Below are 14,511 nucleotides of genomic sequence, written 5' to 3' on the forward strand. Positions count from 1 at the left end.
TGCTCTCTCCTAGAGGACGCCCAGCTGTATGAAGCAGATCACCTGGGATTCACAGCCCACAAGAATCTCCTCAGAGGCCAGCCCTGGGACATTTGCCACTCTAGGGAATGTGGCTTTTTACTCTGGTAAGGCCTCCCCCTCCCTCCCCAGTCACTCTGTCTTGACTGAAAAGAACCACTTGATTCAAGCTGAGCTAATTATCGATTCTCCATCCTGGTCTAAGTAATTGTTCAGAGTAGGCACAAGACCTAAGATAAGCCAGGCAACATTCCCTCCAGAATGGTTTCAAACTGGAACAGGGGGAAGAATCCTCTTCTCTCTTGTTCAAAACAAGAGAATGGGCCTGGAAACACCAAAGGCATGTCCCCCAACCCTGTGTGGAGGAAGCCGGCTGCTGCTGGTCAAGAGCAAGGTTGACCCTAGTCCCAGGGTCTCCCACCACACCACTTCCTTTCCTGATACTGAGCACCATATTTGGCTCTGGTTTGTCTTATTTGCATTCAGGACCCCAAGTACGTGCCCCAGTACCTTCTTCTCCCCAGGCCAGATTAATCTTCCCAAGGCCAACTCTGACATCACACTTCTGGAAACACTCTCCAGTGGTCACAGGTCCTTAGCCAAACATTCTAGCTTCTCCATGACTTTCTCAACCCACCACTCCCCACAGGCAGCTCCTGGATCAAGGTAACCCAAATAATGTCATCCGACTCTGTCTGTCTCCATCTCTCCCTCTGTTTCCCTCTGCATTGGCTCCATTCTCAGGTAGGCCTTTTCCTCATGGTGCCAAGATGGCTGCCAGAAGTTCCAGGCTTACATCCACTCTTTTCAGTAACTGGAGGAGAGATGACTTCTCTCTTTCAAGTGTTTCTCCCTAAAAGGACTTAGATGTTCTGATTGGCTTGGCTTAGGTCATGTGACCATCATTTGAGCTAGTCCAGTTGAACCACATGAACTGAAAGGGGAAGGAGTGGTCTCTAGAGTAAAGGAGGTACTGATGCCAGAAGAAGGGGTATGGATGCTGAGTAGGCAACTTCATCTCACTCCCTGCAGGAGCTGGCCTGATGCCCACAAGGGCACAACGCTGGTACCTCTGCAATTCACCAAGCACGGTTGCTTCCTTGGATGAGAACAGGAGACACTTGTAGGAGACAGAGGCCTTTTCAACATACCCTATCTGGGTCTGTAAAGAGACTGTAAAGAATGGCTGATCATAAGGAAGATGTGGTCTCCCTCTTACCTGCCGGGAGCTGGGAAAATGGGATGAGACCAAGGCCACCATCCTCAAGCCAGAAATGGAAATCAGGTACCTGTTCCCTCAGACTTCTTCAGAACTTCTTGGTCTGAGTTTTAGCTGTGTCCAGCTTTACAGAGCCGTTGCAGGCTGAGGAAGGCCATGTTCCAGATGTGTGAATGCCAGAGGTGGATAGTACCAGTAGATTTCAGGCTGGGAGATGCAGTGTCAACACAGGTCCCAGTTCCTGGATGGCAGGATTGACCCCAAGTCAGCCTAGAAAGGTCTGATGTCTAGACCCTTTTCCTCAATGTGGACAGTTTGAGACACAGAGCAAATGGCACCACCCAATGGCCAGAAGCCTTAGACAGCCCAGGAGAGCTGGATCCAGGCACTGCCATTCAGCCATCCACCTTCTGCTTCCAATTTCTTCCATTCAATATCACCGAGGAAAACAAAAGGAACAGGTAAATTTATAACTGGTATAATTGTGCCTGCACCACCCCTCACCTCTGCCAACACCATCCAGAAGACAAAGGAAGTGCATTTGGGGGCCTCTTCCTTCTCCACTAGCTGCAGCCCATCCTCCAGCTGAACTTCTGAGTCAGGCCTGTGCCAGTTATTCCGAGAGGAGCCGGGCCTCTGCAGCTTCCACAGCCCGAGGGCCCGTGGCTCCCACTGCTCTCAGGCCAAGGTGGAGCCGGATGGGAAGGGAGGGAAAAGCCTTCCGTTGGCCCCTGCTGTTTGGGTTTCCCTCTCACGGCCACAGTGAGTGCAGTTTAGATCTGATTGATTTTATCTGTGAAATGAGCTGAAAATCCCTCCCAGCGAGAAGTGCTCATCTCCTTCCTCAGCCCAGACATTCCAGATAAATCAGATTGCCCACCACACAGAGCACACATTGGCTGAGGGCTGGGGCAGAGCAGAACAGAGGGTGGGAAGGTGGGAAGGTCACTCAGGGTACTGACCAGCATGTGGCGCCTGGAAGTGCAGGATGCTGGTGCTCTCTGCTACCTGGTCAGAACTGTCCCATCTTCAAACACCAGCTACCATCCTTTCAGTTTCTACAAAAATAAATCCTGAGACAAGGAAATGGGGCAAGGTGTTGATTTGGGAGGTGATCCCAGGGGGTAGAGATGTAGGGAACAGAGCCAGGGAAGAGAAGAAATCCAACAAAGTGTGAGTTCTGGGGAAGCTTTCCTCTGTGGACACAGAGCCAATCCCACCAGGCATGCTCTAAGAGGCGTGCATTGAGATTGTCCCACTGGGGGACGAGGCCCTGTGGTATTTATCCACTAAGCCCTGTCCTTTATTTGTAGGCTGTTCTACAGCCCTTCACATTTGGCCTGCCCTGGGCCTGGGTCACTGTGCTCCCTTGGACAGAGAATGCCCTCCACCGGCGACACGGGAAGCCGTCAGCGTGCAGAGGGAGTGTCTGCTAGTGATGTTCGTGGCAAGCCTGGGCATCATACTGCCAGGCCAGTGGGGTCAGTGCCCTCTACCTCCTCAGCATGCCTCTCCCTTCCATCCACATCCTCTACAACCACGGAGATCCTCTTCCATGAGGTCTGCATGTCCCCATTCACCTCAGGAAGGTTTTCCCAATTCCTCTACCCAGAGGCAGGACATCCCTCTTTCCTAATGAAGAGACAGAGGCATGAGCACACCTGGAGGGGCAGGGAGGGACACAGCTTTGGGGTCAGGATGTGAGCAGGTGGAGGGGAGGCTCATCCCCTGCACCAAGGGCCAGGGCTGCCTCCTCTCCTTCCTCCCCATCCTCCACAGGCCACGTGCCTCGGCTTTCCATGTCTCGCAGAACATTAATGAGAATTATTATCATTCCTCTCTTCATCGAAAGAGACTCTGGCGCGGTTGGTTGTCTAAGAGTCACCGATGAAGCTGACGTGAAAAATTCAGTAATTGGTTGCCAATATCCAATTACTCTGGGGTAATGTGAAAGTGATGGGGAAGCCAGCCAAGAGGCCGTGGCCCGGGACAGTCGGGCCCACAAGACAGGCCACGTGTGCGGGATAGAGAGCAGATGGGGGGTCACAGGGAGCCCCCTCCTCAGATTCCTCCCCAGGCTGGCCCTTCACTAGGAGAGCCTTTCCTTGGAGTTGTAAGGCGGCTCAGTCTCTGCCAGAGGCCACCAAGGAAATGGACCTGCCAGAGTAAGGGGAGAGGGAGTGGAGAGTGTGACGCAAGGGCCTCGGAGACCTGGGTCCCAGCCCCCCAGCCGGGGCCAGAGGCCTCACTCCAGCGAGTCATGACAGCTCCCAGCAAGGCGTGGAGTGGGAGCCCGTCCCTGCCTGCTTTCACCCCCGGCTGTTAACTAGGTGTGAGGAAATCACCGATGAGAAGACAAGTTTGCAGACTGGGGTGATGAAGGATTGAGGCTAAGGGTGCCGTTCCTTTTTAGGCAAGATCTCAAAAGCTCAGGCCTGGGAGAATGGCCTCTGGGAACCTGGGAACAGGAGGAGAGGGTGCACGGAAGACACTCAGTAAATGCTTTTTTAAGTAATTACAAGGGATACCCCCACGTACCCTAGCAACTTGCCAGACTCCGAAACCATCTCCCGAGGGTGGTCGCCCCAGCCTGGGGCAGGTAGCTCAGAGCTGTGATGCCCACGTCCAGGTCAGGGGTGAGGTCAGGGGCCGGGCAAGATGAGGATGCACCCTTCTGTTGTCCTGCACTGCATCATGTCTGCGAATAAATGGAATAATTCAGTTTCCAGGACTCTTAACCTTTTCACTTGGCATAAATTGTGATCACCCGAATAAATACAGGCAAATCACGTTAAAAACATATATTTACGAAGCTCATCTATTCAAGACATTGTCCAACTCCGAAAAATACCTGTATCTTACCAAGAGGAGAAAAAAACATTGCAAGCTCAGTTCAGAGCTGCACGCATCCATTCCTGTCTCTGTTGGCGGCAGATGGGGGTGTTTGATTCTCGATGGCCCTGATGACCTAATGTCCCACCTCAAACAGGTCAAAGGTCAAAGAAACCATTTTTTCCTCCGCCCCAAATTGGCGGAGAGAGGGTGAGATGTATGAGCACATCGTAACGTGGTGCCAGGAATGTTTGAGCAATAATCAATTGCAAATTATACCTTACCAAGTTCAGAGTCAAATGGAGGGGGCTGTGGCTGAATATTTTATCAAAGCAATTTAATAAGAATGCGAATGACCATAAACCTTTAAAGAGAGGTTTTTAAGCATCCTAAAGAGTTTCACCTCCCAGGCAGCACTGGAAATGTGTTCCTCCATTTAAAAAGAGGCAGGATTCGAGTAAGGCAGAGGCCTGGGGCCACAGCTTCCAGAAGGGTGCCCTCTGGGTGGTGGCAGTGCCCCTGAGCCTTAGCCCCAAGCCAGGACCGCATCCCTCCTGGGACCTGATTCACAAGGACGTGGGATCTGCAGGTTCAGGGGCCTGGGCCATGGCTCTCCTTCGGGCACAGTGCCTCTGCTGAGACTGTGGCTTCCCATTCATCACAGCTTGCTCGTTCAGGTTATAGAGAGGTCAGACCTCACAAGAGGGCCACATGGAAGACAGGCCAGGGCCCAGCCTGGGGAAGCGGACTCCTTGGCCCTCAGCACTTCAGAGTCTAGGCTCTCTCCTCTGTGAGCCTCTACAGATGCTGTCCTAGGCAGGCGTCCCATATTTCTGAGAGCAGAGCAGAAACACAGCTGCAAAACACTATTCCCTGTTGCCTATGAGTTCTGAGAGGGCACAGAAGTCACATGTAAAAGGTGTGGGGAGGCTGAAAGAGCAGGTGACAGCCCCCAGGGCAGACTTCCTCTTTGCCCCTGTGCCTTGCTCATGCCTGCCTCGGTTCCCAGGGAGAAGGATCGCACAGGTGTGTTTGCACTTTCCCCACCTGAAGTACATTACAATTTACAAAGAGCTTTCACTCCTGCTAACTCCAGGTACTCGCAACAATGCCTCAGAGGAAGACAAGGCCGGCAGGTAGGAAGCTCACTCATCCCCTCTCACAGGTGAGATAGCGGGCCCGTGAAGGGGACTGCCCAAGGTCACAGTCCCAGAGTTGGGTCTGGAACCCAAGGGGGGGATGGAGGACAAGCTCAGCACACGGTGTGCATGAAGGAGCTGCGTGTATCTGAGGGCTTGGAGAGGCACGTTTCCTGAGAATGGCTGAGAGATGACGTCCTTGTGGATGGACCTGGGTGGTAGTGGCACAGGTGACAGAGAGCCCTCCAATGGGTCTCTGCTTGTCGTTTTGGGACCAGCATTGCACTTGTACCAGGACTGCGCTAGGGGGTCAGCCTGGGGCTGAGCTCAGGGAGACCAGAGGGCTGGTGGTCACCCTGCGACTGGGGGAGACTCTGAGATGGGCCTCTAGCTGGGGTCAACCTGTGGCTGGAATAAGCGAGACCTGGAGGCCGGCATGTGTGTCAGTCTGCCCAGGAGTAGAAACTATTCTGTAATCTGTGGCTCAGAGGGGAAAACAATTTTAGCATGATGTCTTCAACTGTAGCTCATCAAGGACACATGCTCTCCACTATGCTCACCAACCAGTAGAGCATTCAGGGAGTTTGTGCCCGGGTAAGGAAAACAGAGAAGTCCCCCCAGCTCTCCACCTGATGGGTGGTTGTGAGGATGCAACTAAGTAATCCTTGTAAAAGCCCAACAAAGCGCCTACAGCTGCTGGTCGACTTTAGATTATTTTCAGCTCTTTTATAACTTCTAAAAAGTCCAGCTCCGGGGGGACAGTAGTTTGCTGGGATGATGGGTGGGTGAGATAGGAAGTCCTAGGGACCCCTGCAAAATTGCCTCTGCTCCCTGCAAAAACAGAGCTTGTGCCCCCAGCAGGGAGATCCAACCTGAGAATATCCTTCCCGGTGTATTCTTGAACGCTTTGCTCATCCTCCCGCCCCAGAGATGGACAATTTCAGCATCAGCACTGAGGGAATCCTATTTTGCCAAGATCACCCTTCACGGAGCTACCGTCTTCACAGACCCCACCACGCCAGCTGCACCTGCCGGGGCCCTGCCAGCAACCCATGTGATGGGGAACAGCCTTACCTTTGGGCATTAATTACGCTTGATTTCAGCTTCTGCTGAGTGATCACTCATCTTTCTCTAAGCCCCCATTTTTCCCAGAGCATTTCTTGATGTTATTAGAGCTGTCTATAAAATATGAATCCCAATTCCATGATAGTCATAAAAGCCATAAAATTCTATGTCCGCCATGAAAATATTACATGATTTATTTTTGTGTGAAGTACATATTAAATCTCAGTACTAGAATAGGAGTTTGGCTCTTCAACATCATGAACTTTTAATAACACACACTTTGCCTTAAATTGCTATTATTTTAGGTTTCTTTCTTCGTTTTACTGTAGCTCCCAGTTCAAAATAGGATCAGAAAATAGTCCTGGTATTATTTATACGTTAGAGTTAGTATTCATTGTAGCTTACATTTTTCTCCCTTTTTATGGTGTTCATTTTGTTTTATATATGACACAATTTGCACGTTTGATTTGTTTTTGTTTTATGCCAAGTGCCTTTGGAGAAATATCAGGTGAGTAACCAAACCCTCTGGCAATGGGTATGATACTGCCATCCCCAGGGTCACAGGGTGGGTCTGCTTAAATCCACACAAGTAAACGTGTGGCTGGAATGGAGAGGGAGGGAATGGGCTCGAAATGGGGTAGAGAAGGAGGAGCAAATATTGAGAATATCTCTTTCCTTTTTCCAAAGCCCCTAAGCTAATCCTTAAGGATTTACCAAATTTCCAGAGTCTGGCAGTCAGCTAGACATGGATGGGGCACACAGAAGGAAGAGGCTCGTTGGAGAGATGAGATTCACACACATGGACCAGTTTGGAGGACCCTGCAAGGCAGGGCTAGGTTATGTGGTTCACATTTGTATGTGTTGGGGGCATCAGAATGGAATGCAAGAATCCGGTTTAGTCTGCTGCAGAATGCGGGACTTGAGTCGGTCCTGGAAGAACAAGGATAATTTGGAGAGGAGAGGAGAGATGAGGACAACGCTGCAGAGGAGGCTGGGATTAACAGAGGAGAAGCTAGCGGGAACCCGAATAGGATGAAGGAAGATTAGTGCCCGGATAAGCACAGCATCAGTGCAACCAAGCCCCAACTCAATCCCCAACTTGCCATTTTGTCAGCTTTTCTGCCCAAAGACCCACACTGCATTTCAAACAATCTCAAGGGTGGAGGGAAGATGGATGTTCAGCCTGGAGGATACATATGACATTTGGAATGAGTTGAAACTGATCTAAGAGATTTTCATTTCAAAAGATACCTGATACGATGTGTCGATAGGGTGTTTCACACACCTCATCAGAGTTCAAAGACTGCAGCCATGAGAATGGTGCTTCCAAGGTGGGAAGCAGATGTGTAGAACTAGAGCAGGAGGGGGTCGTGGCCTCTTCAGACTTGGCCCACCCGCCATCTGACATACCATTGGGACAAAGCCATGTGTTTGATCCAGGTGGCCCTGGGGTCTGCAGCATCTTGGCCTGGGTACAAACAATGTATTTTTTTGTATCCCATTCCCTGACCCATTCTCTGAAATCTGCAAGCCCTTCCCAAGGCAGCGCAGGGCATAGTCATTCACCTAGAAGTCATCGGATGCTCCAATAAGATAGCTGACGAGAAGTTGCCCAGCCCAATTGTCCTGATTCTGCTGGGCGTCCACTTGGCTGCCGTCCCCACAGCACCTATGACTTAGCCTGGGTTCCACATAAGGTATAACTTGGAGCAAAAGCACACGTGCTACCTACCCTCATTAGAGGACGCAGACCCAGGAAGCAGAAGTGAGGGCCAAGGGAATTGAGGGAAGAGGAAGGTAAAGCCAACAGGAGCTGCACTGTTTAGCTACTCATCTCTGAGTGCAACTGACTACTTAGCCTTGTAGGATGGCCATCTGAGAAACTATATGCAGGGGTGGGATGAAAACAAAAGTGCAAGAAATTATCCACCCAGGGGTCAAAGATATGCTCCATAGGACATTAAGTCTCCCATCCTCCTGGGCTGCACAAACACGGGCACTGAGGGAGTCCCAAGGCATTCCACGACTCGGAATAAACAGGGAATAATTGGCCTGGGAGTTAGAGGCCAATGCGACTGTGAGGTGCTGTCAGGTACTGCTGTGTGAAGACAGGGAGAAGCCCCAAAAATCTGGCCATGAAGCAGCAGCCAGGTTAAGGCAGTGAGGCTAAGAGGATCTGAGTGGTGCACGGGAAGTGTCTGAAATTGGCCCTTGGGTCCTGGAAAGCCTGCTCTGCATCCACTCACCCCCAAACCACAGTTTAATGGCTATGGAGGCATGTCAGTCTCTCCCTGCAGATTCCTCCTGTGGGTTCACATTGGAGATCTTTTCTCCCTCAGGCCATGCTGCCTGGCAGAGGACGTCAGAGGAGCTGTGGGTGAAGTACCTGGAGCAGTTTTCAGAGTCTCCAGGCCTGCACTTCAGGGAACAGGCAGCCAAGACAACACTTATGGTTTGCTTGCAGCACAGAAAGAGTCTCCAGAAAGCTGCCTAACCTACATGGCAAACTTTCTGGAATGCAAGAGAAAATTCCATCTTGCAATCATAACCAATGAGCCTTCTTTCAGTATGAAAGCATCTACCAAGTCAATCCCACAATTTAAGCAGATAAATCCTAATGTTCCTTTTTTTAATCATATACCATCAAATAACATATTTTATATTCTACAGAGAAGAGCCAACTAGATTTGAGGGGTTCCTTGCAAATTGGTTAGTGCCACCACCACTTCGATTAAAGTAATAAAAATAACAGGAAGATAAAATAAGTTAAAATTGTACAAAGGAACTAGAGACTAAAGTAGAAAATACATATGCTTCTAGTCTGAATTTTTTCCAAAGAGCCATTCCTAAGTGAGTGGCAGTTGAAAGGACAAAAGGTAGAGGCATCTGGAAAAATATTAAGAGTTTTGTGAAAGAAAATCAATCAAGAAAGATATACAAACTTGTTTAGGAAAAGAAAAAATGTATGTTGTAATATCTGGAGCAGCCCGTGAACGGGTGGCTGGTTCCTGCAAGATGCGAGAAAACAACCCGAGGTTAGGGTTTCCTCTGCTTGCACTCTGTGCTAAGCATCACCCACCTGGAAGGTTCTTCCCTGGCTCCAAGCAATTTGCTGAGAAAGAATATTTTTGCTGCTAAATGATCTCGCTCCCCAGTGGCTCCTGCAGCCACTAGTTTTGAAACAAACGACCTCACTGGACAACGGATGGATTGCGGCCTTGGCATTCAAAGAGGCCCTAGCACAGAGCCCACACCCCACCCCGCTGTCTGCTCCTGAGGTTTTTGAAAAGGTTCTGGTTCTAAAACGGAAAGGCAAGGCAAGAATAAAGGTTCCAAGGCTGTGAGGCCCTCCTTTGGAGAGGAGGCCTGCTTTTGGTCCAAGCTGGGGGAGGGGATGTCTAGTTTAAAGCAGCTCATTGCTTAGCTTTGAAGCTGTAAATCAAGAAGGTGCTAGTGAAACAGCCTGCCAGGCCAAGAGGACAGAGAGGGTGCTGGTTTACAGGAAACCTGGGGGCTGGCTGTTGGCTCTCAGGCCTGAAGGGCAGGAAGCGAGAGCAGACAGCAACTCCTCCAATCTCAACCACTCCAAGGCTAGCGGAGCACAGCCACTGGAAAAAGTGCTCCTGATACGATGGCCTCTGCCATTACAAGATCCACCTGCTTCTAAATGCCAAGCGGCTAAGTCAGTGGGCGTGGGCAGGTATTCGGCCTGTCCAGCTAGCCCTGCTCTGCTGTTGATGGATGCTTCAGTCTGCTTCTACTTTTGAGTCGGCTGAATTCCATGGTCCTTTTGCTTTAGAGTGGGATATTTTGATATCAAAATTCAATGAACAATACGAACAGATGTGGGAAATTAACAAAAGATGTTGACAACGACTTTTACCTTTGTTCAGCCAAAAACCGGAACACCCTTTCCTCTTTCATTTCCTTTTTATACTCATTAGTGTCCATCTAGGAAGTAATCTGATGGTTTGGTTTTGGTAACATGTTTATTTTTAAGCTTGCATCCTTCTGCCCTGCGTTCCTGCCTCCACCCTCTTGGGGCCTGGCTATAATTACCCTGGTTAGAAAGGGGCCACTGTCCCCAGTGCCAGACTGGCTGGTGCAAAGCAGTGTCAACATGGACACAGGACTTGAAGAGCTGCCTCTTACTCTCACAGTAAATTAAATGCATGTTAAAAGATTATCGCCTACATTTATCATAACAAGATTTGGCGTTTATGTCTTTCTCTCTTTTTAAATAGGAATGAAAATCTCATATACCTTTTCTAATTTACTACCCAGTATTTATTGTAGGAAGAGAGAGTTTTGTCTAATCACAACTCGTTAAAATCACATATTATTCACAATAACCCACCGCTAAAGACTCATCATGGTAGCAGGAAAGAATAAAAAAGTGTTTTTAAAATGAAACTTCATTTTAAGCATCTCTCTTTGGAGAGAGTCCAACATGTTAAAGAAAAAAAAGTGGAACGTGTGTAATAAAATACCTTGGCAAAGAAAATTTGCCAGGAAAAAGAAAAAAAAGAAAGAATAATTAATGCCAAGGAGAATCAAAATACTTTGCAAAAAATAAAGTAGGAACTCTGCGACCCAACTCATGTGCCTGCTTCTAAGTGTACTCTAGTGAAGAAAGAGAAGGAAAAAAATATCAGGCCAAGGATTTACCTACTCTCTCTCTCTTATTTTTAATCATGGTTCCTTTGCATACTCCAGCGCTGGATTCTAGCTAATAGGTATCTTGTAAGCAGAATGAAGCGGTTCTTTGCTTCCCTCATGTTCCAGCCAGAAGTGATTTTCAGGGGATTATTATATGCACCGAGGCAACAGTGAAGCAGGTGTGGTTCTCCCAAATGTCACCCCATCCACAGCAGGCCACTGTAATGGGGGTGACCAACACTTGGTTTGCTGAGTGAAAGGATTCTGGCATCAGCTCTGTGGCATTTACCACATGTTTAGCCTGAAAGAAGACATTTGTTTGGACTATATGCTTCTGTGTACTTTTTTAATGCAATAAAATTGACAGATGACTCTTTTTTGCAACAGGTTTGGAGAAAGGAAATGTGGTGGTGCTACCCTCCCCTTTCTTCTTGATGGCTGTTTAGACAGCAGTCTTAAAAAAATCACTAGTCACTAAAATCCCTCATGTCCATTTCATATTGTGTTGATTCATATTAAATTCATGACAACAAAAAAGCAACTTGAGGCACTTTTGGAAATGACCGCTCTTTAGTACTGCTCCTTCCTCCGGGCTCGGTGGGCCCAGCGCCCATAAAGCTGCCTGCTGTCTTGTGTCATGAAAAGAAACAGCTTTGCCTGGGAATGCCATTACTGTGTAATGAGGCATGCAGCAAAATATACCTTCAGCAGCCACTTGATGAAGGCTTGCTGACACACCAGACCAGACAGAAATGTTTTTTTGTATGTTCTTCCTTATTTTGTCCATCAATCACATCATTAGTCAAAGCAGACGAGCCTGTCAGCCGGGCCCAGATGCGGAGTGGCAGGCGATCAGCGGACAGGTGTTCCAGCTCCCCCAAAACAAAATCCTGAAGTGAGAAAGGAGCCAAGACCTTGTTTCAAGGGCTGGAATGTCAATGAGAGAGAAAAGACACCTAGGCGAAACGTTCAGAAGTGGACTTCTGAGGAGGTGACCGGCCTGGCTCCCTGGTGATGCCTGACTGAGCCAGGGCAAGGCCTCGGTCTGGGAGAGGTTGAAGGAATCAAGAACAAAGCCCATTCATTTCCTGTGGTCAGTGAGGTATTCAAATATAATATTCAAAGACAATAAGTAAATGAATCTTCCCTTGCGACCCTCTTCAATATCCCAAGTACATAAAATCACGTTGGGTGGTTCAGATGCCTCGGGCCACCCAAACCCATCTGAGCTGTCTGTCTGATGCATTTGCAACGGCCTCGCTCATTTTCAGGGAAATCAGCCACCCTCTTGCGGTGACTACCCCTCCTTTCTGGTACATCCTAGACTTTCTTCCTTTGAGGCATTGTTTTTGCAATGCTTTCTGTCTGGAACTTAACAGGTTAACGAAACCAGCCATATGGAGTCATCTTCAATGGTTAATGTCTAGCTTTTCAAGCAAGCCCCGAAATGAATTTGTGTAATGAGCTCATTGCTCGGTTACCTCCTGGTTACCAAGAAGGACGAGCTAATCAGGCCCCCACCCCCACCTGGCCAGTTCAGCCGCAGTGGCCAAGGTGATGCTCTGTGATGGGCCAGCTGAGTTGTGGTTTTAGCATGCACCATTTTTGTTTTTTTGTTTTAAAAATAAACTATATTTTAAAAGTTCTAGATTTACAGAAAAGTTGAGAAGCTAATACAGAGAGTTCTCATATACCCTGTACCCAGTTTCCCCTATTATTAACATTGTAAATTAGTATGGTACTTTTGTTATAATTAATGAACCAATATTGATACACTATCATTAACTGAAGTCCATACTTTATTCAGATTTTCATAGTTTTTCCCTAAAATCCTTTGTCTGTTACAGGATCTCATCCAGGATACCACATTACACTTGGTTGTCATGTCTCCTTAGGTTTCTCAGATTTTCCTTGGTTTTTGATGACCTTGACAGTTTTGAGGAGTATTAGCATGTTCCATTTTTGACAAGTTATTTGTGTTTTCAAATGGGGAATTTGTGTGTATATGTGCTTGTGTGAATACAACATCCTTTACACTTCAATAAATAAGAGCCCTTAAAAAGAAAGGGCGGAGGGGAAGTATTAGGAGGGAAGGAAGGGAAGGAATTAAGAGCACCGAAAGGTCAGAAATCTTTATACAGCACCAGGGAGAAGATTCCGACACTCCAATCTTTCCCAGAGTTGACCTTTCTGAAGAAATGCTGAGCAGTAAGGGGATGAAACCTAATACAAGATTCAAACCTACACTTCCACCTTTAACTGAGAATTAAATCTGCAGATATTTCCTCTGGGATTTCCGAATGGAAAGCAAGCACACCATTAATCTAACCAGCTCTTAGATGCCACCATGGCCTGGTTCCATTTATCTGGACCAATGTTCGGGTTCAGTGGGCACTGTGGAGACATCAGGTTGGGGTGACATGAAGGTGACATGAGGGGATGGGACCAAGAGGACCAGGGCTGTGGCTGAATGTACCCATTCAGGGGGACCTAAATGTACCCAGCCTCCCAGGGCAAGGACAAAAGGTCAGTGTGCAAACCCATCTCTTTGCAGAGGCTTCTCAGGCCCTCTTCCTCTCTGCCACTTCTTTCTCTCCTCTAGCTTTTTCCATCTTTCTCCATAAAGCTCAGAAGGTCAGGGAAGGAAGAGGTAGTCAGGTTGGGAAATATGTGGTCCCTTTTGATGACTGTGAAAGACCATTCATTTTTTTCCTCTGTCTCAATATCTTGGCCAGGGAAGAAATAGTGTCTCTTAAAAGACCTGCAATTGCCAAGGCACCAGAACCCACAGCAGCTTGGTACCCACCATATCCTACCAAGAGCCCAGATTCTATATATAAGTAATGTTAAATTATACTTTACAATTCATCTTTGCAAGTACCCCAAGTTTTCCAGCTCATACACGTTTTATGAGCCTGCCTTTCACCCAGAAGTTCTACAGAAAGCAAATAAATGAATTCAACACTCTATTCAGCCTGGATCATCTGACATTTATTCTTAAATGGGACAAGTGACAATTTGAAAGCTACGTTCACACTGTAAGAATTTTCAAGCCTGATGTGCAGTATATGATAGGTCAATCAATCAATCAATTGTACGCAATTCTACTGGGTGCCAGGCCAAGTGGAAATGCTAGTTCCTGCCCTCCATGACCTTCAGATAGTTGGGAAAGCAGGACTGCATCTTCCACACTTTTGACTGTTGATTAAATAGAGCAGCTCCCTTGACTCAGTGAGGGTCAACCCTGAGACTAGGCTGAGCTTTTTCTTGGGAATTCAGAATTGGAACACAGGATGTCTAAGTCAGGTCTCTATGGCTCCTGGTTGGAAGGACAAGCAAGGTGAGGGCTGGATTGGGCCTTGAGAATAGAGAAGAGGGTGAGATGGTAAGATGAGAAAGAGACAGAGAGAGAGAGAGAATACAGATGTGTAGAGAGAGGCTGAAATAAATACAAGACAAGACCAGGTGGTCTCAGAGAGCAGGTGGCTGTGTTTCCAGATTCCAATCCCTCCTGCTGCCCAGGGGCCCACGGACTCCAGGGAAATAGCCCTATAACCTTCCAACTAACCCCCCTTCTTG

The 14,511-nt window shown here is 48.1% G+C and overlaps 1 long non-coding RNA gene across 1 annotated transcript in view; it reads right to left on the reverse strand.

The window, feature by feature from the left end:
- Positions 1–14,203, reverse strand: part of LOC309648980 — a 38,640-nt gene extending 24,437 nt beyond the window's left edge. Inside the window, exon 1 of the long non-coding RNA XR_014256892.1 lies at positions 1,238–14,203. This is a non-coding gene — a long non-coding RNA (uncharacterized lncRNA). The remainder of the gene's footprint in view (positions 1–1,237) is intronic.
- Positions 14,204–14,511: the final 308 nt, after the last annotated feature.

The sequence above is a fragment of the Balaenoptera physalus genome, assembly GCF_965194825.1.
Source record: "Balaenoptera physalus genome assembly, chromosome: 19".
NCBI classification, from domain to species: Eukaryota; Metazoa; Chordata; class Mammalia; order Artiodactyla; family Balaenopteridae; genus Balaenoptera; species Balaenoptera physalus.